The sequence below is a fragment of the Hemibagrus wyckioides genome, linkage group LG04, assembly GCF_019097595.1.
Source record: "Hemibagrus wyckioides isolate EC202008001 linkage group LG04, SWU_Hwy_1.0, whole genome shotgun sequence".
NCBI classification, from domain to species: Eukaryota; Metazoa; Chordata; class Actinopteri; order Siluriformes; family Bagridae; genus Hemibagrus; species Hemibagrus wyckioides.
In genome coordinates, this window is record NC_080713.1 from 25428699 (window position 1) to 25445716 (window position 17018).

At 40.4% G+C, this 17018-nt stretch overlaps 1 protein-coding gene across 4 annotated transcripts in view; it reads left to right on the forward strand.

Moving 5' to 3' along the window:
- Positions 1–17018, forward strand: part of gramd1bb (GRAM domain containing 1Bb) — a 130148-nt gene that overhangs the window by 35688 nt on the left and 77442 nt on the right. For 2 of the 4 annotated variants that reach the window (XM_058387385.1, XM_058387386.1), the window contains exon 1: positions 6173–6586. The exons of 1 other annotated variant lie outside the window; for it this stretch is intronic. The gene's annotated coding sequence lies outside the window, so the exon portion shown is untranslated. Of the gene's footprint in view, positions 1–6169; positions 6587–17018 lie in introns of those variants that run through there. One more of the 4 variants, XM_058387383.1, reaches the window with a different exon arrangement.

Consider the following 17018-nt stretch of genomic DNA (forward strand, 5'->3'; position numbering starts at 1 on the left):
GTGTGTGTGTGTGTGTGTGTGATGTCTCAGAATGTGATTGTGTGTGTGTGTGTGTGATGTCTCAGAATGTGATCGTGTGTGTGTGATGTCTCAGAATGTGATCGTGTGTGTGTGATGTCTCAGAATGTGATCGTGTGTGTGTGTGTGTGATGTCTCAGAATGTGATCGTGTGTGTGTGTGTGATGTCTCAGAATGTGATCGTGTGTGTGTGTGTGTGATGTCTCAGAATGTGATCGTGTGTGTGTGTGTGATGTCTCAGAATGTGATCGTGTGTGTGTGTGTGTGTGATGTCTCAGAATGTGATCGTGTGTGTGTGTGTGATGTCTCAGAATGTGATCGTGTGTGTGTGTGTGTGTGTGATGTCTCAGAATGTGATCGTGTGTGTGTGTGTGATGTCTCAGAATGTGATCGTGTGTGTGTGATGTCTCAGAATGTGATCGTGTGTGTGTGTGTGTGTGTGATGTCTCAGAATGTGATCGTGTGTGTGTGATGTCTCAGAATGTGATCGTGTGTGTGTGTGTGATGTCTCAGAATGTGATCGTGTGTGTGTGTGTGTGATGTCTCAGAATGTGATCGTGTGTGTGTGTGTATGTGTGTGATGTCTCAGAATGTGATCGTGTGTGTGTGTGTGATGTCTCAGAATGTGATCGTGTGTGTGTGTGTGTGTGATGTCTCAGAATGTGATCGTGTGTGTGTGTGTGATGTCTCAGAAAGTGATCGTGTGTGTGTGATGTCTCAGAATGTGATCGTGTGTGTGTGTGATGTCTCAGAATGTGATCGTGTGTGTGTGTGTGTGTGATGTCTCAGAATGTGATCGTGTGTGTGTGTGTGTGATGTCTCAGAATGTGATCGTGTGTGTGTGTGTGTGTGATGTCTCAGAATGTGATCGTGTGTGTGTGATGTCTCAGAATGTGATCGTGTGTGTGTGTGTGTGATGTCTCAGAATGTGATCGTGTGTGTGTGTGTGTGATGTCTCAGAATGTGATCGTGTGTGTGTGTGTGTGATGTCTCAGAATGTGATCGTGTGTGTGTGTGTGATGTCTCAGAATGTGATCTTGTGTGTGTGTGTGATGTCTCAGAATGTGATCGTGTGTGTGTGTGTGTGATGTCTCAGAATGTGATCGTGTGTGTGTGTGTGATGTCTCAGAATGTGATCGTGTGTGTGTGTGTGATGTCTCAGAATGTGATCGTGTGTGTGTGTGTGTGTGTGTGATGTCTCAGAATGTGATCGTGTGTGTGTGTGTGTGATGTCTCAGAATGTGATCGTGTGTGTGTCTGTGTGATGTCTCAGAATGTGATCGTGTGTGTGTGATGTCTCAGAATGTGATCGTGTGTGTGTGTGTGTGTGTGTGATGTCTCAGAATGTGATCGTGTGTGTGTGTGTGTGTGTGATGTCTCAGAATGTGATCGTGTGTGTGTGTGATGTCTCAGAATGTGATCGTGTGTGTGTGTGATGTCTCAGAATGTGATCGTGTGTGTGTGTGATGTCTCAGAATGTGATCGTGTGTGTGTGTGTGATGTCTCAGAATGTGATCGTGTGTGTGTGTGTGTGATGTCTCAGAATGTGATCGTGTGTGTGTGTGTGTGTGATGTCTCAGAATGTGATCGTGTGTGTGTGTGATGTCTCAGAATGTGATCGTGTGTGTGTGTGTGTGTGATGTCTCAGAATGTGATCGTGTGTGTGTGTGTGTGTGTGATGTCTCAGAATGTGATCGTGTGTGTGTGTGTGTGTGATGTCTCAGAATGTGATCGTGTGTGTGTGTGTGATGTCTCAGAATGTGATCGTGTGTGTGTGTGATGTCTCAGAATGTGATCGTGTGTGTGTGATGTCTCAGAATGTGATCGTGTGTGTGTGTGTGTGTGATGTCTCAGAATGTGATCGTGTGTGTGTGTGTGTGATGTCTCAGAATGTGATCGTGTGTGTGTGTGTGATGTCTCAGAATGTGATCGTGTGTGTGTGTGTGTGTGTGTGTGATGTCTCAGAATGTGATCGTGTGTGTGTGATGTCTCAGAATGTGATCGTGTGTGTGTGTGATGTCTCAGAATGTGATCGTGTGTGTGTGTGTGTGTGATGTCTCAGAATGTGATCGTGTGTGTGTGTGTGTGATGTCTCAGAATGTGATCGTGTGTGTGTGTGTGTGTGTGTGTGTGTGTGTGTGATGTCTCAGAATGTGATCGTGTGTGTGTGTGTGATGTCTCAGAATGTGATCGTGTGTGTGTGTGTGATGTCTCAGAATGTGATCGTGTGTGTGTGTGTGATGTCTCAGAATGTGATCGTGTGTGTGTGTGTGATGTCTCAGAATGTGATCGTGTGTGTGTGTGATGTCTCAGAATGTGATCGTGTGTGTGTGTGTGTGTGATGTCTCAGAATGTGATCGTGTGTGTGTGTGTGTGATGTCTCAGAATGTGATCGTGTGTGTGTGTGATGTCTCAGAATGTGATCGTGTGTGTGTGTGATGTCTCAGAATGTGATCGTGTGTGTGTGTGTGATGTCTCAGAATGTGATCGTGTGTGTGTGTGTGTGATGTCTCAGAATGTGATCGTGTGTGTGTGTGTGTGATGTCTCAGAATGTGATCGTGTGTGTGTGTGTGTGTATGTGTGTGATGTCTCAGAATGTGATCGTGTGTGTGTGTGTGTGATGTCTCAGAATGTGATCGTGTGTGTGTGTGTGTGATGTCTCAGAATGTAATCGTGTGTGTGTGTGTGTGTGTGTGTGTGATGTCTCAGAATGTGATTGTGTGTGTGTGTGTGTGTGTGTGTGTGATGTTTCAGAATGTGAGTGTGTGTGTGTGTGATGTCTCAGAATGTGATCGTGTGTGTGTGTGTGATGTCTCAGAATGTGATCGTGTGTGTGTGTGTGTGATGTCTCAGAATGTGATCGTGTGTGTGTGTGATGTCTCAGAATGTGATCGTGTGTGTGTGTGTGTGTGATGTCTCAGAATGTGATCGTGTGTGTGTGTGATGTCTCAGAATGTGATCGTGTGTGTGTGTGTGTGTGATGTCTCAGAATGTGATCGTGTGTGTGTGTGTGTGTGATGTCTCAGAATGTGATCGTGTGTGTGTGTGTATGTGTGTGATGTCTCAGAATGTGATCGTGTGTGTGTGTGTGATGTCTCAGAATGTGATCGTGTGTGTGTGTGATGTCTCAGAATGTGATTGTGTGTGTGTGTGTGTGATGTCTCAGAATGTGATTGTGTGTGTGTGTGTGTGTGTGTGATGTCTCAGAATGTGATCGTGTGTGTGTGTGTGATGTCTCAGAATGTGATCGTGTGTGTGTGTGTGTGTGTGTGATGTCTCAGAATGTGATCGTATGTGTGTGTGATGTCTCAGAATGTGATCGTGTGTGTGTGTGTGTGTGATGTCTCAGAATGTGATCGTGTGTGTGTGTGTGTGTGATGTCTCAGAATGTGATTGTGTGTGTGTGTGTGTGTGTGTCTGTGATGTCTCAGAATGTGATCGTGTGTGTGATGTCTCAGAATGTGATCGTGTGTGTGTGTGTGATGTCTCAGAATGTGATCGTGTGTGTGTGATGTCTCAGAATGTGATCGTGTGTGTGTGTGTGTGATGTCTCAGAATGTGATCGTGTGTGTGTGTGTGATGTCTCAGAATGTGATCGTGTGTGTGTGTGTGTGTGATGTCTCAGAATGTGATCGTGTGTGTGTGTGTGTGATGTCTCAGAATGTGATCGTGTGTGTGTGTATGTGTGTGATGTCTCAGAATGTGATCGTGTGTGTGTGTGTGTGATGTCTCAGAATGTGATCGTGTGTGTGTGATGTCTCAGAATGTGATCGTGTGTGTGTGTATGTGAGTGATGTCTCAGAATGTGATCATGTGTGTGTGTGTGATGTCTCAGAATGTGATCGTGTGTGTGTGTGTGTGTGTGTGTATGTGTGTGTGATCTCTCAGAATGTGATTGTGTGTGTGTGTATGTGTGTGTGATGTCTCAGAATGTATTCGTGTGTGTGTGATGTCTCAGAATGTGATCGTGTGTGTGTGATGTCTCAGAATGTGATCGTGTGTGTGTGATGTCTCAGAATGTGATCGTGTGTGTGTGTGTGATGTCTCAGAATGTGATCGTGTGTGTGTGATGTCTCAGAATGTGATCGTGTGTGTGTGTGTGTGATGTCTCAGAATGTGATCGTGTGTGTGTGTATGTGTGTGATGTCTCAGAATGTGATCGTGTGTGTGTGTGTGTGTGTGTGTGATGTCTCAGAATGTGATCGTGTGTGTGTGTGTGTGTGTGTGTGATGTCTCAGAATGTGATCGTGTGTGTGTGTGTGATGTCTCAGAATGTGATCGTGTGTGTGTGTATGTGTGTGATGTCTCAGAATGTGATCATGTGTGTGTGTGTGATGTCTCAGAATGTGATCGTGTGTGTGTGATGTCTCAGAATGTGATCGTGTGTGTGTGTGTGTGTGTGTGTGTGATGTCTCAGAATGTGATCGTGTGTGTGTGTGTGTGATGTCTCAGAATGTGATCGTGTGTGTGTGTGTGTGATGTCTCAGAATGTGATCATGTGTGTGTGTGTGATGTCTCAGAATGTGATCGTGTGTGTGTGATGTCTCAGAATGTGATCGTGTGTGTGTGTATGTGTGTGATGTCTCAGAATGTGATCATGTGTGTGTGTGTGTGTGTGATGTCTCAGAATGTGATCGTGTGTGTGTGTGTGATGTCTCAGAATGTGATCGTGTGTGTGTGATGTCTCAGAATGTGATCGTGTGTGTGTGTGTGATGTCTCAGAATGTGATCGTGTGTGTGTGTGTGTGTGTGTGATGTCTCAGAATGTGATCGTGTGTGTGTGTGTGTGTGTGATGTCTCAGAATGTGATCGTGTGTGTGTGATGTCTCAGAATGTGATCGTGTGTGTGTGTGTGTGTATGTGTGTGATGTCTCAGAATGTGATCGTGTGTGTGTGTGATGTCTCAGAATGTGATCGTGTGTGTGTGTATGTGTGTGATGTCTCAGAATGTGATCATGTGTGTGTGTGTGATGTCTCAGAATGTGATCGTGTGTGTGTGATGTCTCAGAATGTGATCGTGTGTGTGTGTATGTGTGTGATGTCTCAGAATGTGATCATGTGTGTGTGTGTGTGTGTGATGTCTCAGAATGTGATCGTGTGTGTGTGTGTGATGTCTCAGAATGTGATCGTGTGTGTGTGATGTCTCAGAATGTGATCGTGTGTGTGTGTATGTGATGTCTCAGAATGTGATCGTGTGTGTGTGTGATGTCTCAGAATGTGATCGTGTGTGTGTGTATGTGTGTGATGTCTCAGAATGTGATCGTGTGTGGGTGTGTGTGATGTCTCAGAATGTGATCGTGTGTGTGATGTCTCAGAATGTGATTGTGTGTGTGTGTGTATGTGTGTGATGTCTCAGAATGTGATCGTGTGTGTGTGTGATGTCTCAGAATGTGATCGTGTGTGTGTGTGTGATGTCTCAGAATGTGATCGTGTGTGTGTGATGTCTCAGAATGTGATCGTGTGTGTGTGTGTGTGATGTCTCAGAATGTGATCGTGTGTGTGTGTGTATGTGTGTGATGTCTCAGAATGTGATCGTGTGTGTGTGTGTGTGTGTGATGTCTCAGAATGTGATCGTGTGTGTGTGTGTGTGTGTGATGTCTCAGAATGTGATCGTGTGTGTGTGATGTCTCAGAATGTGATCGTGTGTGTGTGTGTGTATGTGTGTGATGTCTCAGAATGTGATCGTGTGTGTGTGTGATGTCTCAGAATGTGATCGTGTGTGTGTGTGTATGTGTGTGATGTCTCAGAATGTGATCATTTAACCCTAAAATCGCTTCGCGAGACTTTCCAGACTTTACTAGATTTGCATCACTGCCCAGAAAACGTTAACGGCCGGAAAAAACCTGCGCTGTTTTGGTCAGCACGCGCTTTTCTCCCATTGGACGCGGTGCGGTGGTCTGCTCTCTCGCGCTCACTCTGACTGGATACAGCGGCACAGTTTGCCGTTGACTCCTCCTTCGAAGCGCTCTGATTGGTCAGAAACGGGAGCGTGCCCGTATCCTTGTCAGCGATTGGTCCGGAGCTGCGTCACTCGAACAAACTAAAGGACACTCAGAATAAAGGGCCTCATAAATCTTAAATCTCATACTAAAAAGTATGCAATGGAGTACGCACGCAATGTAAGAGTTTTAGTGAAATCTGAGCGCTAATAAAGATAAAAGTGTGTACTAGCAGAAGTAACGGTACGCTGTGGAGCTAAAACGACATTCCAGCATATTAAACAATGATCTATTTTGTGCCTACTACTTTGGCATACTAGTTAGTATGCTAGTACGGATTTGCATCGCTCGGCATGTACGATGCCGCTTCGCAAAGCCGAGGCTTAAATGGCGCAGTGGACACGGGAAAGTTAAACTAGTGTGTGGTCAGTATTACGGATGCTTTATTTCAGATTTAGTCTAGTCTATTTGATTAGTTTAGTCGCCTGTTCTGGGATGAGAGCTGGGATTTCCATGTGTACTCTGTGTGAGAGAGTGAAAGCGCTGCTCGCTTTGACGTCACTCTGTTTATTGTAAATAAATGCAGCGGCTTTGACTCGGACATCAGAAAGCCTGGACTCTGCAGCAGGTAAACAATGAAACATGGCTTTTTATGTTTATTTCTGCGGGTTTTTCTCTGGCTTTAAAGATCTTCAGAGACGATGAGATGATTTGTTTTTGTAAGCTGTGTGTAATGCTGTTATCCCAGACTTCGGGCAAGACACTACAGGTAGACAGGGTCACTTTTATTAAACTCTATTAATCTAATTATAATTAAAATATCACAATGAAGCTTTGTCCAGTTGATTGGAAATCACTTCTCTTTTGTGTGTGTATTGGAACTTTACCGAAACGTGTCAATTTGTTTATGCAAAATAAGTCTGAATAAATATGCATATATTTGCATACTTAATTCAATCAAAAAAATAAAGAAAATCATGTCTTTATTATTCAGTCAAGAACAGCTACACACTGTCTTTATTGTTATTGTTATTGTTTTTATTTTTATTTTTATTTATTTATTTTTTTTAGTTCACACTGGTGATACATCCCATTCTTAGGACATAAATGCAATTAATCCGAAATATTAACACGAAAAATAGGTGAAGTGTAATGAGGGCAAGGATTATTTTCTGCAAATATTAAAATTAAATAAATGAATACATTTTATTGAGAACAGTTGTTAATATAAATAAATAAAATTAATTAATAAATTAATTAATAAATGATTATAATAATAATAATAATAATAATAATAATAATAAAAATACCTGAGATTTCATCTGTTTCCAGTTTATTAAGCATGGTTTATTAGTTTCATTTAAAAAATAAAAAAAATAATAAACAACATGTATAAGCTTTTCAGGGATGTACGGTAAAGAATTAGTGCAAAGTGGGCGGAGCTTAAACATTCCTCAAAGTTGCTAGGTTTTGAATAATTCAATTCTCACGAGAAAACAGAAGGAAAACCTTCTGAGATGTAGAGTAGATGTTATTCATTTCATATCAGTTGTAAAAAGTGAACCGAAATCTTCACTTCCTCCTGTATTGTCTTGGCTTTAATGTACGTTATTGTTTCTGTAAGTAAGCATGCTCGAAACAGACAGGTTCTTCAAACAGGTGTGTTTCTGATAGTAGACATATGTTTAACATTTGATGGAAGGAGTCTCCAGTGTCAGTGCTTTACGTAACATAAAGACGTAAAGCTGAGCTACGTTTTTTGAGACAGAATGCATGACATGATGAAGCTGCATTTCACTTCAAGACAGAGAGACAAAAGAGAATATTGTTTCTCACTCCTTTATCCTAAAGGGAGAAGACTTGTTTCTGTGATGTTTCAGAACATGAAGCCTAACTATAAAAGGATATGTGTCCTTGTGTCTTGATAATGATCATACTTTCTATAGCCAAAGTGTAATGCTGTGTGTGTTGTGGTTGTTCGTGGGTGCCAATACAATTTCACCTTCACTTCCTGAGCTCACACACACTCTCACACACCCACACACACATACATCATAAACAAAGATTTTCCACTGGACCCCACGCTGTTGGTTTTGTAACTTGAGCTCGTTCAAGCCATTGGGAAACACGAGGTCTCTCCTTGAGTTGACATCTGTCACAGCATGTGTGTGTGTGAGTGTGTGTGTGTGTGTGCATGTGTTTCACATGTGGATGAACAGGTGTTCAGAAGCCCAGAAAGAGAATGTCCTTTTCCTTAACGTGAAAACTGACCTCCTTGATGAAGTGTGTGGAAAACATTTGCACATCAGATGTTATAAACGCTCATCATTTGTGTTATAACAGGGCTGTTGATTCATTTTCTAGAACAATATCTGTATCAGTTGTATAATAACACCACACACATGGGCTTGTACTGTAGATGCTTCACATGGATGGATAAAAAACAAAACTTGAACTTGAAATTCTTGTTTTTGCACGTTGCGTATCTCATACCTTTAAATTTCTAGTATTTAGTATTTTTTTTTATTATATTTTATTTTTATTATAGTTTTTGTTATTTCTATTTTATTTTTTATTTATTACCTTATTACCTATGCTTGTGGATACTGCTGGAAGTTGTACATTTCCCATTGGGATGAATAAAGTATCTATCTATCTATCTATCTATCTATCTATCTATCTATCTATCTATCTATCTGTCTGTCTGTCTGTCTGTCTGTCTGTCTGTCTGTCTGTCTGTCTGTATATCTGTCTGTCTGTCTGTCTGTCTGTCTGTCTATCTATCTATCTATCTATCTATCTATCTATCTATCTATCTATCTATCTATCTATCTATCTGTCTATCTGTCTGTCTGTCTGTCTGTCTAAAACAAAACAAATGTATGGACTCATTGGTACGACTTTATTATTTTATTTTTATTTACATGATGTTTTGCAACATGGGACGTTCTTCAGAACAGAGAAGTTTCTGATTTCTCATTTCTATGTTCCTTATAATCTTCAAGAGAAAGAAAAAAGAGGTACTAACAGTACCTTTAGAGGTACTAAAGAGGTAACAGCTGCTTATTCCTGCTTTAATATAAGCAATAACTTGTTTCATGCAAGTTCCACAACATTAAATGTAGCTATGAATGGATAAAAGGTCATGGTACAGTAGTGATTGTTGATCATGTGCAGGGGTGTAAGAGGAATAAAAACACTTCAGGTTGTTTCTGAGAGCAAAACAGATGAGAAAGTCTGAAGCGATCCACTGATTAGGTGGATAATCATTGTACCTCTAGTAGTATTATTCACTTATTTAAATGAAAGGCAGGCAGAACCTTTAAACACATTTTCTCGGGCGCCCGAGTGTGTGAATGGTGCCATGCGAAGCCCACAGGAAGTGTTTGTGGCAGGCCTGTGTGTTAAAGTCACACCAAAGCAGACTGCTTTATGTCCTGCATTTCACAAGGCACACTGTTTAGAAAAACCACAACAGATCATGACCAGCATGTCTCACAGCGTTGTTTTTCTCAGCTGGTTATTAAACAGTGCTTTATTCTTAGCGTCGGTGTATTACATTCTTTTCAGTTTGGCTTCATTATTCCGATTACGAGTGTGTTTCAGTGGCAGTGAGAGCTGTCGAGTCGAGTCGTGACGAATGAGAGCAGTGTTGCATGATCTACACGCTACATGCAGTTGTTACAGTCAGAGACGGACGTGTGATGTGATTAAGGATGGCTTTCAGTGTGCGTGATAGAAATCTCTGTTGGATAACCTTACACATAGTGGTTGAAGATAAACACCTTCACATTTTAGATGATTATGAAAAAGCACTTGGGGTGTATCAGAGAGCAGAAATGGGTTTGATTGACATTTACTCTGAAGATACAAACATTTGTGTGGAAAAAATGAACGGTTTTTATGTTTGGTGGAACTTTTCTATGAATATATCACACCTAGTAGGCTAGGGAAGTACAGAAATACTGAGTGTCTGCTTTCATATGAGCTTCATATTAACCTCCATTGTGGAGTGAGACATGACAAAGACCTTCAACATGAACACAACAAAACAGGAGCAAACTCCATTTTTTGGCATCTGGTTAAAAGTGAGTTTTATAAATATATGATGTAGTGTTTTTATTTTATTTTAATCTTGCCTTCAGACAATGATCCTCTTGTCTGGAACCAGCTAACGCGATTGTAAAAACGGTCAGCGATTTCCTTCTAGCTCTGAATATGAAATTTGGATCAAGTTTGTTTTCTGTTCTCTAGTAAAATCGGCGTATTTAGAATTAGCACCCGATAGACGATCCGCGATACCCATAACGTAGAGATGCTGACTCTAAACTGACTGAATGAGCCGACACGTCCGTGTGAACAGAGATCAGTTACGTCAAAAGAGACCTGAGGCTTTCAGGCGTCATCAGGATGCTGTGACTAATTCTAACCTCAGGAGAAGAGTTTGACCTAGATGATGCTGATGATTAGACTGATTACACGTTTTCCATTACATCATTTCCTGTTGCACAGTTTCTCTTTCGATCAGGATCTCATATTTCTCATGAAATTAGTAAACTGCAGTCTATTTATGTCAGACAGCGTGTTTTGGTGTCAATTGGCATGAAATCTTTGAAAAAGAAGAAAAAAGATTATAGAGAATAACTGCTTATCGCTGCTTTAACTCATAACAGGAACTAACTAGTTTTTTTTTGTGCTTGTTCCTTTACATTATATAAATATATATAAATATGGGTAAAAAGTATGATGTTTTGTTTTGTAATTGAACCATGAGCTGAGGAATAATAGGAATAAAGCGCTGCAGGTTATGCAGTTTTTGGAAAATAATCAGTAATAGTAACTCCGCTTAGCTTCCCGAGTGTTTTATTACATGGTTGTATTTCTCACGCCTGGAGGTCTTTCTTCTGGTTGCGGTACATGCCAAAGAGAAACACGTTTCGGTTCAAAGCCTGAAGTTTTTCCCGTGTGAAGGGTTTTCCCAGGCCGAAGACAAGCCAACCTTCACTTATCCAAAAGAAGCTCCCGCTTTCCGTGATGGATGAGTGGAGCAGGATCTAAAACGGTCCTGCAGATGGAAGCTAATTGCATGTTAAGGATGTAGGTTTATGACTGTAATTGGGATGGAGCGATTGCAGTTATTAGCTGTGCTTCGGGCAGATTGTAGGTCTGTGTGAAGGCCACAGGGCAGCACATTATTCACCAACTTTCTGTCGAAGTTCTTCAGAAGGACACTTTCTGGACATTTTGGTGAAATTGCCTGTGTGTGTGTGTGTGTTTATGTCACATGGCAGTCTCATGATATCACTTTCATAATAACTTGCATGACTCATTACATACAAAGTGTTATAGTTAAGGGGTGGGGTTAAAAGGTCAATTCGTGTTAAATCCAACAAAATAATGATTGGAAAAAATTATTTCAGTTAATATTTAGCACTGATTTTACTTGTTAAATATTTTAATTAAAAATCTCTAAATCTGGCTAGAAATCGAGTTTAAAAATGAAAATCGCTAATATAAGTTAGCATCAGCCTCAGGGTTTTTTTTTTATTGTATTTTTGCTGTATTTTTTTGTCTTTATATATTTTATTTTATCTATTTCTTTTGCTTATTTTTTAATATTTCCAAAAATTTACTCAAAAAAAAAAAAACAAAGACTAAAAAACATATTTACATTAATTACTACTACACTATATTGCTAAAAGTTTTGGGACACCCCTCTAAATCATTGAGTTCAGGTGTTGTTTTTCAGGGGTTGATCTCGGCCCCTTAGTTCCAGTGAAAGGAACTCTTAATGCTTCAGCTTCATACCAGGACATTCTGGACAATTTCATGCTCCCAACTTTGTGGGAACAGTTTGGGGATGACCGCTTCCTGTTCCAACGTGACTGCACACCAGTGCACAAAGCAAGGTCCATAAAGACATGGATGAGGGAGTTTGGTGTGGAGGAACTTCACAGAGTCCTGACCTCAACCCCATAGAACACCTTTGGGATGAATTAGAGCAGAGACTGCGAGCTAGACCTTCTCATTAAACATCAGTTTCTGACCTCACAAATACACTTCTAGAGGATTGGTCAAAAATTCCTAAACATAAACACACTCCTAAACCTTGTGGAAAGCCTTCCCAGAAGAGTTGAAGCTGTTATAGCTGTAAATGGTGGGACAACTCCATATTACATTCATGTGCATGTAAAGGCAGATGTTCCAAAACTTTTGGCAATATAGTCTATCTATCTATCTATCTATCTATCTATCTATCTATCTATCTATCTATCTATCTATCTATAATTAATTAATTAATTAATTAATTAATTAATTATCTATAATTATATTTTGAATTATCTAGTTATTTTTTGCCACTGTTTAAAATCTTTTTTAAAATATTTATACAGTGATGAGTTTTGTAGGTATGAGACATGAGGACTAAGAAAATATATTTTACAGAAAATGACCCGACATCAATTTTAGGTCAATGTCAAATACAAAAATGTCACCATTTTCTTTTTTTTATCCCTTTTTTCCCCTTCCCTTTACACTTGGAGGTCAGAGAATAAACAGTTCAGTAGTAGAATATTCAGTAGTAGAGAGTCGAGGTAGAGTTCCAGCGCTTTCTGAGAGTATTAGAGGAATATCTGCACTGCTAGCGCCTCAGCCCTTTTCTCCTCAAAGCCGTGTGTCCAGACAATGTTGTCCACAGGCTTGTGTGTGACGTGGTTAGTGGTTTAGATTGGGATATTGTTGTCTGGATGTAGTGAAAGTGACTTTATTCATCCGCCCGTCTGACTCCACGGGGAATTTCCGCTGCCTCTGAAACAAAGCTGACCTCAATAGAGGAGGAGATGAAACAGCGGCGTGTTCGACGTGCGTGTTCCTCAAACGGCTGCGGAAAAGAGATTTTACTCGACTGAACCCTGTTCAACACGTATCCCTACTCTATACCTGCCCCCCCCCTCTCTTATCCCGTCTCTCTCTTATCCCATCTCTCTCTCTCTCTCTCTCTTAACCCGTCTCTCTCTCTTATCCCTTCTCTCTCTTATCCCTTCTTTCTCCCTCTTGCTCTCTGTCATCTCCCAGCTCTTTCTCTCTCTTCTTCTCTCTCTCTCTCTCTCTCTCTCTCTATCTCTCTCTCATACACACACACACATCCCAGTTTTCTCTCTCTCTTTTTCTCTAACTCTCTTTCTATTACCCCAGCTCCTTCTCTCGTATCCCATCTCTCTCCCTCTCTCCCTCTCTCTCTCTCTCTCTCTCTCTCTCTCTCTCTCTCTCTCACTCTCTCTCTCTCTCTCTTATCCCTTCTCTCTCTTATCCCTTCTTTCTCCCTCTCGCTCTCTGTCTTTCTGTCTCTTCTTCTCTCTCTCTCTCTCTCTCTCTTTCTCTCTCTCTATCTCTCTCTCATACACACACACACACCCCAGTTTTCTCTCTCTCTTTTTCTAACTCTCTTTCTATTATCCCAGCTCCTTCTCTCTTATCCCATCTCTCTCCCTCTCTCTCCCTCTCTCTCTCTCTCTCTCTCTCTCATCCCAACTCATTCATGTCTGTTTATTTGAAAAGTCTTTGAGTCTAATAAAGTGTTTTATTTCTGCGTATGTCCAGGAAACATATGTCACCCGAAGACATAAGCAACATAATCCAGCAGAGGAAGTGATCCACGATCACTTACTCTGCTCTTGAGCACTGTATCCCGAAAGCTGTGTTGTTATGGTGTTTAGCCTGATAGCTAAATAAAGTGTACATCCTGCATTTTATTTATGCGCAGCAGAGCAATCTTAAATAATTCATAGATTCATTAGTTTTAATGGAGAGGCTATAAAGCTTTAGTTAATATAAGTTCACTAGAAACTACAGCGGGACAAGCTAACGATGTGAATTTATGAGGACTCCTGATAACTCCGCCTCTGGGGATAAAGCACCGGGTTTATGTTCTTGACAAAATGGCAGAAAGGCCATAACGTTTCAGCTGTGAGCTCTGATGATCAGATCAATTGATTGATGAAGCTTTAAACAGAAGACATATGTGTATTGCACAAGCTCACTTTATTCCCTGTTTCTCAAAAGATCTTCTAGAATTTCTTCTCCATAAAAAGAGCAAGACAGCCAAAATAACGAAACTTAGCAGGAATAGGATACATTTTTTTCACTTTCATGGACTTTTTATGAATTCCAAATATGATATATGCATAGAACTGTTCATGTCCATTTGGATAAACAAAACCCAGTGTCTCCGCAGATAAAGCATCCTGTTCGCCTCCTCGACAAAATGACAGAAAGATCTTCTACTCACATGTAAAATTTGTTTATTTGAGTCTGGCTAGCATGGTTAACAGGACAGATTGTCTAGCATTTGACTAGCATGCTAATTAATATGGCTAGATCCAAAAAATATGATCCGACCATCAGCTAGACCGCTTGGAGTGCTGCGTTTTCAACATGGAAAATTTTCTTTTTGTAAAAAAATAAAAGGAAAAGTTCTACATTCTCAGAGTGATGGATGAGTGAAGTGAAAAAAAACTCACTGGGAGACTGAAGCTGATGGTCCACCAGGCTGCTGTAAATAGAAACCCGATGGTCTGCGATACATATTGCACTCATTCTGGGCAGCCAGCCGAGCAGCTTAGTGCGGTGGAGGTAGTAGTGTTGTTTACTCTGAATAACATTTACAATTTTGACACTTTCTGTCTTCCCATTCGTCTGGTTTGTCCAAGTTTTCATTCCATCTCGCATGCTTCCAGCTAACTAGTAGAAACATGCGGCTTTCCAGCTACATTCAGATCAAGTTACTCAAATTTATAAACAGACTGCTGACTATTAACTGTTTTTTTAAAAAATTATTTTTTTGTCTATGTTGGTTGGATATCACTCTGGTTGAAGTCTGGCAAAAATATAGATAGATTTTGGTATGCAAAATATATTTTATTTTTTCTTTCAGTCTGTAGCATAGTCTCACACCTCTGCTTTATGAAACAATATATTTCCCGAAATTAATATATATATATATATATATATATATATATATATATATATATTAGATTTTTGACATTTAATTAAAAAAAAATAATAAAAAAAATTATATATATATATATATATATATATATATATATTTATATTTATATATATATATTTATATATATATATATTTTTTTTTTTTTTTTAATTATTATTATTTTTTTAAATTAAATGTCAAAAATCTAAAATCAAGCCATTCCGCAGAGATTGTGTTAGATAGATAAGGAACTTAGAGAAAGTTCTAAGCAACAAAGATTTATTTATTTATTTATTTATTCACTATATATTTGTAGCATAGCGATTGCTTTTACACCACCAGAGTGTTCACTGGAGTCTTAAGTCTTTAACTGCAGTTATCTTCCTCATTACAGTACTTCTAATAGAGACTTGTACAGATTCTGAAAAAGTCCATAGAGTAGAAAAAGTGAAACTCTTCACCAGGCGAAGGGCTTTTCTCAGGCCATCACACCTCCTCTCATTCAGTGGAGTCAAAACGAACAATCGATGAATAAATGTAACCCTAAACCATGCTTCTAACCCTGTAATTAACCTTTGTGTTGCGGTGTGTGTTTATTAGCTGAGGCTGCAGTTCTTGAAGTACCAGAAGGGAAAACGTGTGAAATATTACGCTAGCAAATCCATATCCCGCTTTTCCCCAGCGTGATTAAAATCCGAGCGATCCACCAGCACGATTATTGGCAGCAGAGTGATTTTATTTCCTCCTCCTGATCCACTTATAGAGTGAAGAATGAATGCAAATCTGCACTTACGCCTCTGTCGGAGTGTGCTGCTGGATTACACGCACTTAAACACGTGCTCAGACAAAACAGATTTCTTCATTCACATTCATATTTAGGGACATTTATCTGAGAGAAGCCAGGCAGGCTGCACTCCATGTTAAGGGTCTTGCCTCGAGGATGTGATCTTTCAGGTCATTTCATTTTATATTTCTGTTCAGTTCAAATGACACTAAATGCTGTAAAATTGCAGGATGCAAAACGACAAGCTGGATTAAACAAGTCGTGTAAATATAAATACAAAATTACATGAGTCTCGGAAACAGAGGGCGGAGCAACTGAACCCGAATCTGAGTCAGAAAATCTGCATTACATCAAGTTCTCCAAGATGCTTGGAACAACCTGTTACCTTCCTGAGAATATTAATACAATATTTGTCTACATTTTTGTCTACGTGGTTTAGTGGTTAGGACATCTCTGTGGGGGTTGAGTGTACGATTCCTGCCTCTGCCATGTGTACATGATGTTTTTATATTGTCCCTGTGCTTCAGGTGTTTCCTCTGGGTTCTCTGGTTTCCACCCTCAGTCCAAAGACATGCACTGTAGTCTGATTGCCATCTTTAAATTGTCCCTAGTATGTGCGGCCTTGTCCAGGATGTTCACCATCTTGTAACCCATGCCTCCTGAGTTTCCTAGTCACCCTGAAATCTTAATATCATTTATGCTACGTTTTTTAAAATAACCATTGCATGCAAGTCTACTACATGATACATCATCTACTGCATGATGCATAAATGACTCACGGCTCAATTCAGTCCGTTCCACAGATTCTACATGTTTGTTCATTCCAAATGTATTTCTGAAGCCAATATACACCGATCATGCATAACATTATGACCACCTGCCCAATATTGTGTTGGTCCCCCTTTTGCTCCCAAAACAGCCCTGACCCGTCATGCACTGTGTATTCTGACACATTTCTATCAAAACCAGCATTAACTTCTTCAGCATTTTGTGCAACAGTAGCTCGTCTGTTGGATGGGATCACACGGGCCAGCCTTCTCTCCCCACGTGCATCCATGACCCTTGGCCACCCATGACCCTGTCTCCGGTTCACCACTGTTCCTTGGACCACTTTTGATAGATACTGACCACTGCACACCGGGAACACCCCACAAGAGCTGCAGTTTTGGAGATGCTCTGATCCAGTGGTCTGGCCATCACAATCTGGCCCTTCGTCAAACTCACTCAAATCCTTAAGCGTGTCCATTTTTCCTGCTTCTAACACATCAACTTTGAGGACAAAATGTTCAC